Genomic DNA, 15,829 nt, shown 5'->3' with positions numbered 1-15,829 from the left:
ATGGTTCCGATTGCATTGTAGTGCAACAGTGCACAAGCAATTTACACTCTTGAAAAAGGCACGCAATTGGCATATTTTTTCGACGATGTTTGACCTATCGTTGATGAGATTTGTATATTGATGCTAAATTCCTGAGTAATTTTGGTTTCGGTAGGACAGAGTAAATTCTACACGTCTTGATGAGGGTAGTACCGATCAGTTGATCATTCTGGTTGGCCTATTTATCGGCTGTTGTAGAACAATTAAAATTCAGTCGGCATATCCCTATAGTAAGCATAACAAACCCGATATATGTCAACGTTCGATTTTTTTATAGGCATTCTTTGGAGGATGACCGCATTGTGTGTTTAGAATAATTAATGTACATGAGCTTGATCGGTCCTCCTTTTGTTGGGATGGCGTCAGCTATTTGTAGCACGTGATATTTTGGCGAATGACCAACACGTTCCTTGTTATTAGTTTGCAATTTTCTTACCTTGATGGATACTCACCAAGAGTATGCGGTATTTGATTTGGTATCATTCTGTTTTCAGCAATTCAAAAATATATATAATATATTTAACACCTCTTAACAAAATAGTGAAACTTAGGACTGTAGGGCACTGTGGTTTAACTTCCTTCAAATTGATCATATGTTGACAATTTATGTACATAAAAAATAAACGCAAACATTCTATCCGATTTTTTCTATTGAATAGTTTATTCTACCTGTCATAAGACGAGTTTATACAATCCCATTGAATTCCACCACCACTCGACTTACGTCGAGTCAAGTACGAGACACTGAAGACGGCCTTACCGTTGAGGTCGAAATACGTATCTGTCAAGATACAATTAAGTGGTGGAATTCAATGGGATTGTATAAACTCGTCTTATGACAGGTGAAAACATTCCACTAAAAAGCTCAAAATAATTTTCTTATCAGTTTATTCTAATTACTTATGTTTATAAAATTCATACAATTCAGTTCGTTTAATTAACTTCTGCTTCATATTTGTAGATCTTCTTCAACTGTTTGAACTTCTAATACTTTTTCTGTGTAAAGCGTTGAAACTGTTGTATATTGGAACATTACGCTGCTATAAATAAATCGATAAAAAAAACTCAGTATTCTTAAATTTTTCTTTTTACAAAATAAGTCTATGTCAACCCAGTAGCTGAATGGACATGAACTAAAAGCTACATACGATTGAATTCATAATCAATTCCAGGGAGCATTCAATCAATATATTCCTCATCCGATCAAATCTCTCGTTACTTTCAATACAATGTTGCGAACGAGTCAATGAATGTTTTGACAACAATCCACAGTTTGCGAAACGTGAGCCGAATATACACGTTCTTGTGCTCGATCGATATCCTCGGCCGGCGACCGCAGGGGAAAAGCCACATCCAGTTCAGTAGCCGGCCCCGGCTGTCAGTGGAGAGCACTCCATCAAAACATGAACGCAACGCATTATGTGTGCACTTATTTATGAACTCAAGAGCACTGCACGGATTGTTTTCGAATGTAGCTGTAGGTTTGATTTTGTTCAGCAGTCGCACTGGGATTTCCAACATATTTGAATAGAATCGCATGGTTGGAAATATACTTCAGCGGGCAGAAGTGCAACAGTGAATAGGAGGTTTGATTGCAAAATTCATACACGGCTGAAGTATCTGCAGCATAACACGAATGGTGTAGGCACCATTGCAGCAAAGCTGTGGAATGAACATAAATTCGCGTTGCTGACAAAAAAGCGTAGCAGAATTAACCCAATGAAATATTGTGGCTCATAATTTTATTCGTCGCCTCAGTAATATGATCAAATTGTGTGTCAGCAGCAATATAATTCTATGCAAAACAATTTGCTTGATGATACCAGCTCTGGAATGATCTTGTGAACAATTGAATTAAATCCGACATTCGTTTTCAAGCCGACACTTGTGTGCTATACGAGGAATACAGAACAAGATAATTTATATAAGGAGTGAACAACTGAAAATGTGAATGAAACAACGCATTTGGACGCATTTTCCGGACCTCGGTGAGCTCTTTCCGATATGCATACTCTCTAATTTGAAATACACAAATGGTATATTTTTCCAATTCCGCTTGGTCTCAGTGATTAACAAAAGAAAGGTTTTATTTTACCTGTAAGCACAGAGCTCCTGCGGTTAGTCAAATTACAGTTAGGTTATATTATTAGAGGGCAAATAGAATTCAGTTCGATTCCGTGTACCTATAGACTGTTCCAGAAATTATAAGCAAACTTAGTTTTTTAAATACATCGAACTTTTTTTCAATTTTTTACAATTTTTTCTTATGTATAGTTGATTATATTGCCTACTTTCTTTTAGTATCGAATTTTGCCGATTTTTTGGAATATAAGTCATGTTGTAGGATTTTTTTCCTTCACACGGTTTTGAGGTGTTTTCACAATACAGTTTCTTGTAGTTTCTTTAAAATTCTTATCAATATCCACACTAAATCCATTGCATATGGTCATTATACTTACATTTTCCATGCATTACAAGTGTCAAAAATTAAAATATTGCAACCGAAGGAGAATTAGAGCATTTGAAATTCATGGGGAGCCGTTCCGAAAAATGTCAAATAAATGTCACTTATTTAACATGTTTTTTGCTTTATTCAATCAGTAGTGTTGGCTTATGACTAGGACTCTTAATGAACCTCATGTCACGCTGATATCATTTTTTCATTATTTACCTAGATGAAGTTTTGCACTTTTTCGAGGTTGTTTAACCCGTAAATTCCCGGACGAACAGCAAGTCCATATAAGTCCCTAGAGCCCATGCGAATGGTTCGCCATTCAAATAAGTCCAACTCAGACGTTCTAGGTTCTCCATATTATCCGAGAGTTGAGTTCAATTGGTATACCGGGTCAGCTACGCGTGGTACCAGACTAACGGCAAACCAGCGTGTCCATACAAGTCTTTAGAACTCGTGCGAATGCTTCACCAGTCAAAAACTTAAAGGTGCAGCCCAATCGGGTTGTACGCAAAGGTGACGTAGGACTACGTAGCTATACGAAATGGAGGGTATTTTTCATCATAATTTGTGTCACTTTATTAACATTGAGCAAACTGCTCGGAGGTCAACCGAATCAAGAAGCTGAAAGTAGCTCCCAGTTGGATGAACCAACCGTGGAAAAGGGATTAACACGACTCATCGGCCGCATCGCCACTGAAGCCACTCGTCTATCTTTCAGTGGATAACATCAGAATCGTAGAAGACATTATGCTCAAAAATGTCCGGAATAAGGGAAAAATAAGCAGAACCGGTGGCGCGAGGTGTTTGTTTGTTTGTTTGTTTGTTTGTTTATTATTGTCCAGTAGTGTAAGATATAAATCTTTTTAAAATTACTACCTCCGATTTTGAAAAGATACAAAAGCTGTCTAAAATTATTGTCATTACCTAGTCTACTACTTATTAAATAAATTTATTTAGGACGGTTCCAAAAATTGATGCAGCCACTCTTGAAACTTGCTTCCGACGAAGAACATTTTACAGGTGGCGCGAAACCAAACACAAATACAGCGTACATGCATCGTTTTCTAAAGCGCTGGTGGCAAATTAAGCGGGACTTCAAGAGACTTTAAATTCATTTATTTTAAATTTTTGTTTTACACAGTCATTTTACATTTCAAGTGTTTAGCCTTCTGGCCCTTCATCTTAGGTTATAAGTATTTCTTTTGTTTTTTAATGTTATTTTTATATAATGAAATTTAACTTCTATTTCTATGTCTGAAACTTGATTATGCATATGTTTAACATGTGGTAGATTTAGTTCGGAAAAGGTATTGGAGGGTAAACGCCCCTTCGGTAGGCTTTGATCCAGAATTTGTAGTAGTAGTAGTAGTAGTAGTAGTAGTAGTAGTAGTAGTAGTAATAGTAGTAGTAATAGTAGTAGTAATAGTAGTAGTAATAGTAGTAGTAGTAGTAGTAGTAGTAGTAGTAGTAGTAGTAGTAGTAGTAGTAGTAGTAGTAGTAGTAGTAGTAGTAGTAGTAGTAGTAGTAGTAGTAGTAGTAGTAGTAGTAGTAGTAGTAGTAGTAGTAGTAGTAGTAGTAGTAGTAGTAGTAGTAGTAGTAGTAGTAGTACGGCACCGGCCACGTCCTTACGGTCATATTGGAATAAAAGGTTACTCCGACTTTCGTTGTTACTAGAGTTGCTTGGGTGTTTGACTCACAGGATATTTTATCTGGTTTCACTTCGGTAAGCGATGCGATCTATGGGATGAGATGTATTAACTAGAGTTTCCATCCCGGGACATCCCGGGACAAAAAAATCCCGGGATTTAGGAAAATTCGGGATTTCCCGATTCCCGGGATAATATTTTTGAAATCCCGAAAATCCCGGGATACCCGGGACAAAAAATACTGTTTCATTTCCGGTTCGCAAACAGTGTAATTTTTCTTCTTACAAAAGTTATTTGTTTTGAACGCGAAACCCAACTTGATAACTCATATCATATTTTTATACCTCCCATCAGACATGATTTTTTTCTTCAATTTCGTTTATTTGGTAGGCTCAGGCATGTATACGGAGCCAAGGTTCTTTGTGAGGCACAATCGATATCATCTTATTATTAAATAAGTAAGAGAGGAACAGACATGAAAATACCGAAGATAGTTAATAGAACACCTCCACAAAAAATATTAGATTCCCCAATACCACTCAATGGAGGGCTACTAATTGATACTTTTTTCAGCAGCTACTATAGCTCTCTATTAATTGAACGACAAGTATCTACAATACAAGATCAACTACACCTATTTGGCGCCTGCTTCCTACCCATCTCCCGTCTCCAGCGAGGTTGTGTACATTGCTGATATTCGTCTTGCTAATCTCCTCGCGCCGCCCAACATTGAGTCAATCTTCTTGAGCTTCTTGCCTCCAAAACAATTCTTGATCCAATTCATGTCTTTCCAATCGACGTTCGTACAACAAACTTTCCAGCACATGCGCAAGTACAAGTGGTCCAACCCCGATGCTGTGCCTAATTTTTTTGGTGTACCGCTTCGATCAAAATCAACTCTGCTCAACAGGCTGCAATCAAATTGTCCAATTCTCGGGTTCAGTCAAAATTGTATACCAGCTTTAATCGCGTAATCTATTAACCCCATTATCGTTAAATTATCGAGGTAACTTACGTTAAATTATCGAACTCCGATAAAAGATATGAAGTTGATTCATCTTTATCGCAGCGAGCAATTACGTTGAACGCAATTAACTTCAACCGTTTAAGACGAGTTAAGTACTCTCCATTTAATTCAACTACGTTTTGTTATCTTACGCAGATACTAAAATACTAAGTCGAGTCAAGTACAAGACACTGAAGACGACCTCACAGTTGAGGTCGAAATACGTATCTGCGAATCTATCTGAAATGGAGAGTACTTAACTCGTCTTAGACGGTTGAATACATTCCACTAAAAGAGCTTATAATATTTTTTCTGGCAATTCACTTTATCGGTGATAACGATAAATTAACGATTAATATCAATATTAGGAAGCGATCTGTTCATTATTAGGAAGAGCTGCTGCTCTTGGCAAAAGTATCAATTAGTAGCCTGCCATGAGTTGGAGGATACTCTAGTATTGTGTTTTCCATCTTTCGTCACTAGGGTATTGAATGCAATCCCAGCAACTGTCTAAACCCAATGCATATTCAAAACAATGCAAACAGTCAAGCCGACTTCAACCGCCAGCGAACCCTTCTTCTCGGATTCGGCGATCATATATTCCAAAACGGTACTCTACCTTCCGAGAAAAACGTGAATATTATTTGCTTCATGGAGTCGTTTTTTTTCGAAAGAATCAATTCAAATTAAAATTGAATTGAGTTCCAATTTGAAATCTGTATTATCTGGCCTTTCTAAAATATGAACTTTACCCCTGAACATTGAATAAAATCGTTTTTAAATCAAAAAATCCCGGGATTTCCCGGGATATACGAGCAACTTAATCCCGAATCCCGGGACAACGAAAATGGTCGGGAAATGGAAACTCTAGTATTAACACGCATTTAAAATATTCTTCTCACGTTCCTTCCTATCGAACTGGCGGCCAAACGATTAATTAACTTACCGATCGCACAAAGCAGAACAAAATATTTCTGATGATCACGGGATCGTTCTGCGTGCTGTTTGAAACATGATAAAACGCACCTTCTATTTTACGAAACACGATCCCTCTCGCACTAATCAATTTGCTCACCGACCGCACAACACGGAACAAAATCAGTCGGATCATGGTAAGCGTTGGTGTGACCATCGAAAGGCGCCCAGTAGCGAAGCTGGCATGGCGGTGCGGTGCTGGAGGTTCTGGCTATTCAATCTGGAGCAGTGCAACGCGCACCAGAATTACGGGGAGAATGTATTATCACACCTTCGCGTAAAATGCGCCTCGTCGGACAATCTATCAAAGGCCCACGAGCGATGTTGATGACGCGGTAGGATAAAACGATCTATTATGGAAGGGTTAAGCGCCATGTGAAAACAAATTTGATTTCGAAAATTCTTTAAAAATGAACTGTTTTTTTTACATTGCAGTAATTGAATAGGACGCGCGTTAACTCTAGCTTCGTAAATATTACATGAATTGTTCCGAGCAAGAACTGTCATTAGCTGAAAACGTTATCGCCTCCGGCCTGCACCAAATTCATTATCTAACGAACGAAAACGAAAGGCTACTAGATTTATGCTTTGTAAATAATGCAAATGTTTACGAGATAATTGATCCGACTTTAATCATTTGCAACATGCGAAATCATTTGTGTAAGGCTCGAAGAAAATATTTTCTATCGAAAAACATCGACCGTGGTGCGTGACTTAGAATCAGAGCATGAAATATTCACCTTCACGAAGCAACTTCGGGTCGAATATTGACAAACGTCGCTTGAATATTCAAAACATAGAATGACTTACTCAGTTTTCTTCTTCACATATTCATTCATTTGACTGGGACTGAGAATGGTCACTGCGTTTAAAGAAAACATAATTGGCCTTGATTATGTTGACTTTTGGCACTAAAATAGTCCCTCAGTTTAACGTCGGGATCAGATCTATGTGAGTAATTGTTTAAATCATCATTTAAGTGTTCTGTTTTACAGTAATTTATTAGATTACAAAATCTGAATAAATATTCACTGACTGATATTTGATCGGAAATTGTCAATGTTCAGTCGAATATGAATATGTACGAAGTGAGGGCGACAAAGAAGGCCGATGGGCTTCACCAAAAATATTCGATTATTTAAAGCTCTGCTTAGAATGCCTTTCGGTCAAATATTTCCCGGCTTGAGGGCGACTTCAAGGACGATCCGAAGCAGTTATTTCGCCTCAAGATGGAAAGAGGCATTAATTACACGTATCCATAAATCTGGAAATGTTCATGATGTTCGAAAATACCGAGGGATTTCCATCCTCAGCTGTCTTTCGAATGCTTTCGAGAGCATGGTGCTGGATTTCTTGTACCCGGCGGTACAGCACATAACCGACGTTTTGATAGAGTTCCTCATCAGTTAGCTGTAGAACCGGCACCGAGAATCGAACCCAGCCACCCTCAGCATGGTCTTGCTTTATAGCCCGCAACAGACATTCAGCACACCGCACGCAATATGGGCAGAACTATTCGCTTGATGCTTGTTGTATTTCTTTTAATATTTTTGAGGTTTTGGCTTTTCAGTCTGTGGTTTTTGACGTAGAACTACGTCTGTATTGGGGTACACTTTGGGGTACACTTTAAAATTGCAAAAAATCGAAAAACGTTTATGCGATTTTTTTTCACTTGAATTACGGGATTTCTGCGGTTCATTCAGACATACTTTGGAATTTACGCGGGGTTTAACTTTGTTTTAATTCACGTGGCCCATATCATCCGCATAAAAAATGACTCCAGTGTATTACAATATATACATATGATAATATTTAGTATTGAAACTTGCTAACAGTTTAGGAATTGGTTTCGGTGAATCAGTCAATCGCAAGCTTCTTCTTCCATAGCACTACATTCCAACTGGAACTTGGCCTGAGTAATCTATTAGTATTTCTTTAGTTACCGTCGTGCGGGGCTTCTTTTGACTCCGGGGGCTACTTTGGATTTTTGATTTTTTGAGAAAAATAAACGGAAAAAATACCAAATTTGGAACAGAAAGTTGCCATCCAACTATCAACAAGACACCCAATTGGTAATAATGACAATTTTAAAGTATTTTGCATTATAATTCTTGTTTTAAAATGTCCAAAGTAGCCCCTGATTTGTCAAAAGAAGCCCCGCACGACGGTATTGATTAAAAGCTTTCCTTGCCCGCAATTGCATTAGTATGTATCTTGTGTGGTAAATACAATGGATACACTATGCCCAGGGTGTGAGAATGTTTCCCACCCGAAACATTCTAGATCGGATCGAGAATCGATCTCGCCATCTCCGGATTCTGCGCCTTTGTTCTCAAGGCTAACTGGGAACCTCAAGCCGGCATAGACGTCAAATTAATTACAGGACTTTTAACTCGTTTCTGCTAACTTACAGGCGCGTTTTCTCTGTAAAGCATGGGGGCGTTTGACGACAGCTGCTCGCTTACGTCTATTGATGCCAGTAGAAAGGCTCGGAATCTTTTTCGCTGCTGCAGTAAATGCGTTCTGGTAATCTTTCTTCGGCTCTTGGTGTCTGCTGGAGTAAGTGCAAAGTCCGACTCCTCACGTGAAGGAATGATAATTATTATCAATAAACTCTCAAACTGTCAAGCAGCTGCCAAGGCAACGCAGCGGTATCAGCCAGATTTTTGGAATTATCATTTAATAACTTCTCAGGTGTGAAAAGTAGGCGAGTTGTTATCGGCGATAACTTTTCAAATCTTGCAACACAAAATTATTATTTTAATGTAAACCAAACTATAATCTAATACCAATTTAATGTAAACAATTCAGCTCAATCGAATGTTTGGCATTGTGTTTTGGTGTTATGTAGGGAAAAAAGTTCATTCACCAATAATGCTTCGAATCAAGATACAATTATCGAACGATTCTTACTCTCTAGCGAGTTTTTATTAATTGATAATTTGGATATGTGATCGTTTGAGAGTGTTATTCATCCTCGTTTATTTGAAAAATTTTTTATCATCCTTTTTAAATGTTAGTCTAAAATCTCACTCAATCTCAGGAGAGCAGGATAAACAGCGAAAACAGATTCACCCTGGGCTTGAAACACACTTGCTTTGGTCTCATCGAACAGAAAACTCGAAAACCTGTACATTGCATACAGCTACGTAGTTCAACGTCACCTTTGCGTACAACCCGATTGGGCTGCACCTTTGAGTTTTTAGAACAACCGTTTAAGATCTGTCCCTAACCTCAAAAATACTCAAACATTAGCAGTCGAACTCTCAATCTACTAAATTTCTTTTAATAATTTTTATCATTTGTGTGACTTCCATATTAGTAGAGCTGTTTTCAAGTCGCGAATTAGCATTTAAGTTTTAGTCTTCTTCTTCTTCTTCTTCTTCTTCTTCTTCTTCTTCTTCTTCTTCTTCTTCTTCTTCTTCTTCTTCTTCTTCTTCTTCTTCTTCTTCTTCTTCTTCTTCTTCTTCTTCTTCTTCTTCTTCTTCTTCTTCTTCTTCTTCTTCTTCTTCTTATTGGCATTACATCACCACACTGGGACAGAGCCGCCTCGCAGCTTAGTGTTCATTAAGCACTTCCACAGTTATTAACTGCGAGGTTTCTAAGCCAGGTTACCATTTTTGCATTCGTATATCATGAGGCTAGCACGATGATACTTTTATGCCCAGGAAAGTCGAGACAATTTCCAATCTGAAAATTGCCTAGCCCGGCACCGGGAATCGAACCCAGCCGCCCTCAGCATGGTCTTGCTTTGTAGCCGCGCGTCTTACCGCACGGCTAAGGAGGGTTTTAATGATGTAAATATGTCTAAGACTGTGTAAATAAATAAATAAATAAAAAAAATGTGCTAAACTAATGTTATTTTGCTTTTATCACAAATGCCTATCTTTGCGATATTTTTTTGAAGGTCAGTCCTATTGTTGCGGTACTGCTTGTATTTCTTATGGAGAGCGATACCACAACAATAGGACCTTAGCACTACCGCACTAATAGGAAGCAATAAAAAAAATAAAAAATGTTGATTTTTCAACATTTTGAACGGAATTTTGAAAAACAAAAGGTGTTGTAGTGGTTGATTCGTAGAGTTTTAGCGGATCCACAATTGTTTTGGATGTGATTATATCCATGATGGACTATTTATACACTACCGCAACATGAGGATATACCACAATAATGATAGGACGTTTTACCCTAGTGACAAGTGATTTTTATTAACTTATTTTTATCACAAAAAAGGAGAAAAAATGGCAGTAGGAATGGTGTGAATGACGAATAGCATATGTAATAGAGGTTTACATTTACATAAAAACGAGTAGATAGGAAAAATGTTTTGTAAAATACCGAAAAATAGCAATTAAGTGTGTGTATTTTGAATGGGTCATGAGAACACATTTATTGATTAATTAGTTATAGCTGAAGTGAGTTGGTGCACCTCTATCTGCAAATACTGAAAAGGATTAGAAAAAGAAACTATAAAGTAAGTTGATTGATTGATTATAATAATTATTTATTGATTTGTATCTAACCGGAATAAAATTTTAGTTTCAAGCTGCCGTTAGTAAAAACGCTGCTGCCGGAAATTAGTTTAAATTAAGAAGGTCCCTTACCGCAACAATTCCCATTAGATGATAAACGAGTTGATTCTACTTTCAGATCATTATTTGAAATACGGGAACTGTTCGATACTTCATCGCATGCTTTCATGTTCATTCTATCAAAAAACAAAGCAATTAAAAGGAATTTGATTTGTTTCTAATTTTTATGATTTTTTTCAGAGTACGCATGATGGCGAATTGGACGAGATTAGTGTTGCATTTCTTTGTTTTGCGATGAGATGAATACATGTTAAGTGAGATGAAAAATGGAACAGTTCCCCTAGTTCCGTACTTTTTTTTTGTTCACATGTTCAGTTCGAATAAATTCAAGATGCACAACGCCATTCCTGGTTCTAAACTATTTTTCAAGGCATAAATACAAGAAAATTAACAATGCACATAATATTCAATTCTCATTCAATGGATCGCGATTTAAAATAAACTACTTCACCTGTAACTCGGACGAGGATGGGCAGAACCACCATAAAGCACGTCACACTTCAAGTCAACGTTTGGCGAATTGGTGAGGTTTCAAAAACCAGTACAAAATAGATGTTGCTTGCAGTGAAAGTATAACCTTTCAGAGAAGGTATAAAAATGACTCAAGCACGCGAGCTGTTGTATTTTGTTACTAGTGAAAAGAGATACACAGCATGAGCGAGACTGCACGAGCAATCCAGAACCGCGCGCGTTCTGAAGGCTTAATGATGGTTTTTCCTGGTCCGTTTACTTTACTTAACTTAAAAGCATGTCTACTGTCGAACGGTTCACCTTGCCATGAATCTGACAGCTGAAATACGTACAGAAACATGTTCCCTCTGCGGGAGATAACGGCTAGGTCGCCTTCATATTCTACATTTAATTTACATTCAACCACGGGTGATCATTGGCAAGTTTCTACCGTGATGGCATACATAATTTATCTAACTAGCCTCTATAATGTTCGTCAGCTATAGTATTATTTCCATTAGTGCCACTGAATGGTGCGACCACGTGGTCGATCAGAATGCTATGTTTAGCTGTTTGTCTCAGTCTCAGAGGAACCGAGTATTTAAAGATCTTAATTGCACCTACATAGGACCTTTAACCAATGCGCCACAGCGGGTACAAATAATGGCTGTACGTGTCTTATATTTTACTTATTTTGGTTTACTGACCTGACGTGAACTTCATCAACGCGTCAATGCGAGATTCTTAAAATGCAAATGATAAGATGAGATTTATTGGCGCATTTCGCGCCAAATCGTATTCGGAATTGACAGCACCCTCTCAGATCTCACTGAAACTTTCTTAGCATCTGGACTAGGTGGCAGCTGAAAAATGAAAAAGTTTCATTAAGAATTAGAAGTTTTAGAATTGGAAAATTGTAAATAAAGAAATAAGGAGCTGCTTGGTTGGCGACGTGTAGCCATGCTGAATAAAGCGGACCTTTATGTATATTGCAAAAGCCACTCCAGCCTTAGTCTAAGATGCGAATGTCAACTCTATAATTTTAAGTTTAGTTAAACAAAAATTTAGTTAAACAGAATTAATTTTTTTCATCTAGGGTAAATCATATATCTCCAATACCCAACTATGAAGATCGTTCATCACACCAGAATTGGATTGGACCTTGCACAAATATCTTCAGACATCCATATACCGAGCTACCTGACGAAAAGGAGAGCACACGCCACACCATATTATTTAGCCAAGCAAATGCAATGACCGTTTATTTATTTTGCAAATCGGGTTTTATTAGTTTCCATTCCATAGTAGGTATCGAAAGGCTAAGCCATTAAAGATTCAAGGTCGGTTTCAATTATGTTTTCTTTCAATTCGAAGCGCCTGCCCTATAAACATTACGGAGAGGATAAATAAACCACACCATGTTGCGTTGATATAAACAAAAACAAGCCGATGGAATATTGTTCGATCGCACTCTAATTAAGGTTATTAAATTTAAAAAATTGACTTAATCAGTTTTATTGTCCATAACACGCTTCTGAGCACAACAAAATAAAATCCAATAATTGTATTAGTTTCATAATACCACTATCAATTTCTATCTGACAATATAGCAATAATACTGTTTTATTTTGGAATAAATCTAATCTAAAAAGTTTTTATGCAATCAACATACCAGTTTAAGTTTTATTTATCCGAACCAAAGAAACATCATATCATCATACCGACATTCCTTCGGCGTTTGTATTGGTCATAGTAATGGAAAGGCTTAGTCAACAAATTGGTATCCGTCTTTATATAGCACTTCACAGAAAATCCTATAGAACGAACGGTCGTTGGTACATTGTACAATAAACGCAATCTGCTTTGAAAGTTCAAACACCGAAAAACAAGGACAAGGCCGGCACGGGTGGTCGGTCCGGAAGGGCAAACAAAACAGTACTTTTATTGAGATAAAGATAAGGATGAAAGACGAAGGCAGTAATCCTCAGAATTGCAATGCGGCTACCGTTGTCTTACTGACGAAAAAGAAAAACAAACATTGACCGACCGATTCAACGATGATAAGTTAAATCCTGCCTAACATATTTTTTTTTTCAACTGCAAAGGCGTTCTTCATCCTTTTAGAAAATTTGTCAATTATTCAGAGAAAGCTTAACGATAACAGATGGATGCTTTTGTTTCCGAAAGAGTGGAATTTCCTTTTTTGCATCACCATTGTAGCACAGCTCAGCTAAATAGATCCATCGGGACGAGGATATCCATTCGGGCACTAGCTTTCCAAAGGTTGCATTTCCGAAACAGGATCTTGGGAATTATTTCACATACGGGTTAATTGGTTCTAGAAAAAGGATAAATACAACGGACAGGGAAGAGAGTTTGGTAGTTTGGAACTGTGCGTAGCAATATTCAGACATACTGCTTGTTGTGAAATAAAATAAGATCGATATACAGAAAGGTTTATGTATTTTCCTTTTCAAGGTTTATAAGCAAAATTCGTCTATTCTGACAGAAACAATGGTTTGTAAAATATTTTATAGCTTATCATATAGTATAAGAATTTATAATTACCATATGAATTATGCAATTCTAATTATATTTTTTTATTATTCCAGGTGAACATTATGCAGGGTATATTGCATTTAAACCGTAAGTAGAGGATAATTAGTTATAAATTTAATAACAAGATCAGTGTTGTAATTACTTTATAAGATATACATACATTTGTAAAACATTGTTACTTCTAAAATTAGAAGACTTTTTTGATTACATTATTTTTACCGTGTGAGATTGAATTTCCCTTTCTTGAATTTGCTTGCTGCCTTCTGTAGAGCGCGCGTATGAACCTACGTTGTAAAATCCCTTTTTTTAGTTAATAAATACATGTTCATCTGAGCGGACGCGTGTTTGATTGTCTTCCCAAACCGAGAAAAAATACAGTCCATTGCGAGTTAACCGAAACATTTGGTCGTATTCGATCCAGATTGAAATGACGGTGCATAGTGTATGCGGGTTGACGAAAAAATCCTACTCGAGTGGAAAACGCGTCGCGAGTGATTCGGAGCGTTCGGAGAAATCCGACTTGCCGAAAAGTAGACACAGTGATTCTGGCGCGTGCGTAAGAAGCTGGAAAATATTGAACCGCGTCCGAAACAGATCGGCTTGCCGGTGTGACCAGTTGGTCAAAGTTACAGAAGAATAGTTCGGGAAAGAAGTGATTTCCTCGTAGAACGGTGATACGAATTGCGGCCTCGAGAGTCGTGTTAGAAAATAAGCGTGAATTCCTCCCCACCAATTACCGAAAAACCAGACACCATTTTGTTCAAGTTTGAAAAAGTTGCTGGCGCCATTTTGTGAAGTGTTTTTTTGCGCCATTTTGCACAGCTTGAAAAGGCCTTTGAAGGCCAGTGATGCCAGATCGAGGCGGAAAACAAGCTGAACAGTGACTACATGAGGAAATAGAGTAAAAGATATAGGAGTGAAGAACTGACAAAAAAGTGTGCACCAAAGAAGCACGTTGCACTCTGGTTTGCGACGGGAGCTGAAATTTCAAACTCCGAGGGAAAAGTTTTCAACGCCTTCGGGGGCGACACCATTTGCATCTATCAGGCAACAAAAGGAAGGGCAGTTGGCGACAAGGGCGAAAGCTAAAGTGACGGAGACTATTGAGGCATATGGGCAGTGTTGCAAAGCGGCTCAAAGTAAGGTTAGCCGAATAAGATCAGTAATTGAGGCAGCTTATCTTGATCATTCGAAGTTTAGCGTACATGCTCTTAACACTTATCGTGGATGGAGCGTATGCTGAAATCAATGAATATCTAAACTAGATCTACCTGACTGACCCTACCTAAAGAGAAAATTTTGAACCTAAGTTCGTTGACTTTGAGGAGTTGTACGAATTTGAGAGAATTGCATTATGCCAGATGATCGAGGAGCACAATGAGACCAAGGCAGCAGTTCAGTTGGCAGCTGCGCAAGCGGCAACAACACAAACTCCAGTGCAACACAGCCGCGCTGGTCACAGTGGCACGGAATCGACGATGCGGTTCGCCCCCACGATCGTACTGCAGCAGTCAGCGTTACCTAGTTTTGATGGGAAGTACGAAAATTGGTACAAATTTAAACAAATGTTTCGCGATATTGCCGATAAATGTGTCGCCGATTCGGCAGCAACAAAACTGCACTATCTAGATAAGTCACTTGTGGGTAAAGCGCATGGAACAATAAATCCCCCAAATCATCCGAGATAACGAAGAAGCATGGCAAAGTTTAACGGAGCAATTCGAGAACCTACCAGCTCTTATCAGTGATACAATTTCGAGGCTACTGAACTTGAAGGCTATGACTAGTGACACTTTCCAGCAGTTGAAAGCACTGATCGATGAAGCAGAAAGGTGCATCAATTCATTGGAGTTTCACAACATGAAAATGGAAAAGCTCTCTGAAGCCATTGTGATCACGTTGATTTCATCGAAATTAGATGCTGACACTCGGAAAATTTGGGAATCTTACGTGAAGCTGGGGCAACTCCCTACATATAAACAGCTGATCTCCGTCCTTCACAACCAGCAACATGTCTTGGAGCGTTTCGAAAGTGTTAAAGGTATACAGAAACCTCGTGCGCCACACGCGGCTGGTCGCTCTACTCAGATCAGCAAAGTGCACA

The 15,829-nt window shown here is 38.1% G+C and overlaps 1 protein-coding gene across 7 annotated transcripts in view; it reads left to right on the top strand.

Moving 5' to 3' along the window:
- LOC134221273 (mucin-5AC-like) overlaps positions 1–15,829 on the top strand; it is a 351,796-nt gene that overhangs the window by 301,747 nt on the left and 34,220 nt on the right. The window contains exons 1-2 of one of the 7 annotated variants that reach the window (XM_062700478.1): positions 13,594–13,683; positions 13,779–13,812. The exons of 4 other annotated variants lie outside the window; for them this stretch is intronic. The gene's annotated coding sequence lies outside the window, so the exon portion shown is untranslated. Of the gene's footprint in view, positions 1–13,593; positions 13,684–13,778; positions 13,813–15,829 lie in introns of those variants that run through there. 2 more of the 7 variants (XM_062700475.1, XM_062700474.1) reach the window with 2 other exon arrangements.

The sequence above is a fragment of the Armigeres subalbatus genome, chromosome 3 (assembly GCF_024139115.2).
Source record: "Armigeres subalbatus isolate Guangzhou_Male chromosome 3, GZ_Asu_2, whole genome shotgun sequence".
NCBI lineage: Eukaryota > Metazoa > Arthropoda > Insecta > Diptera > Culicidae > Armigeres > Armigeres subalbatus.
The sequence above is the reverse complement of the archived record's forward strand: the minus strand, read 5'-3'. Positions and strand labels throughout refer to the sequence as shown.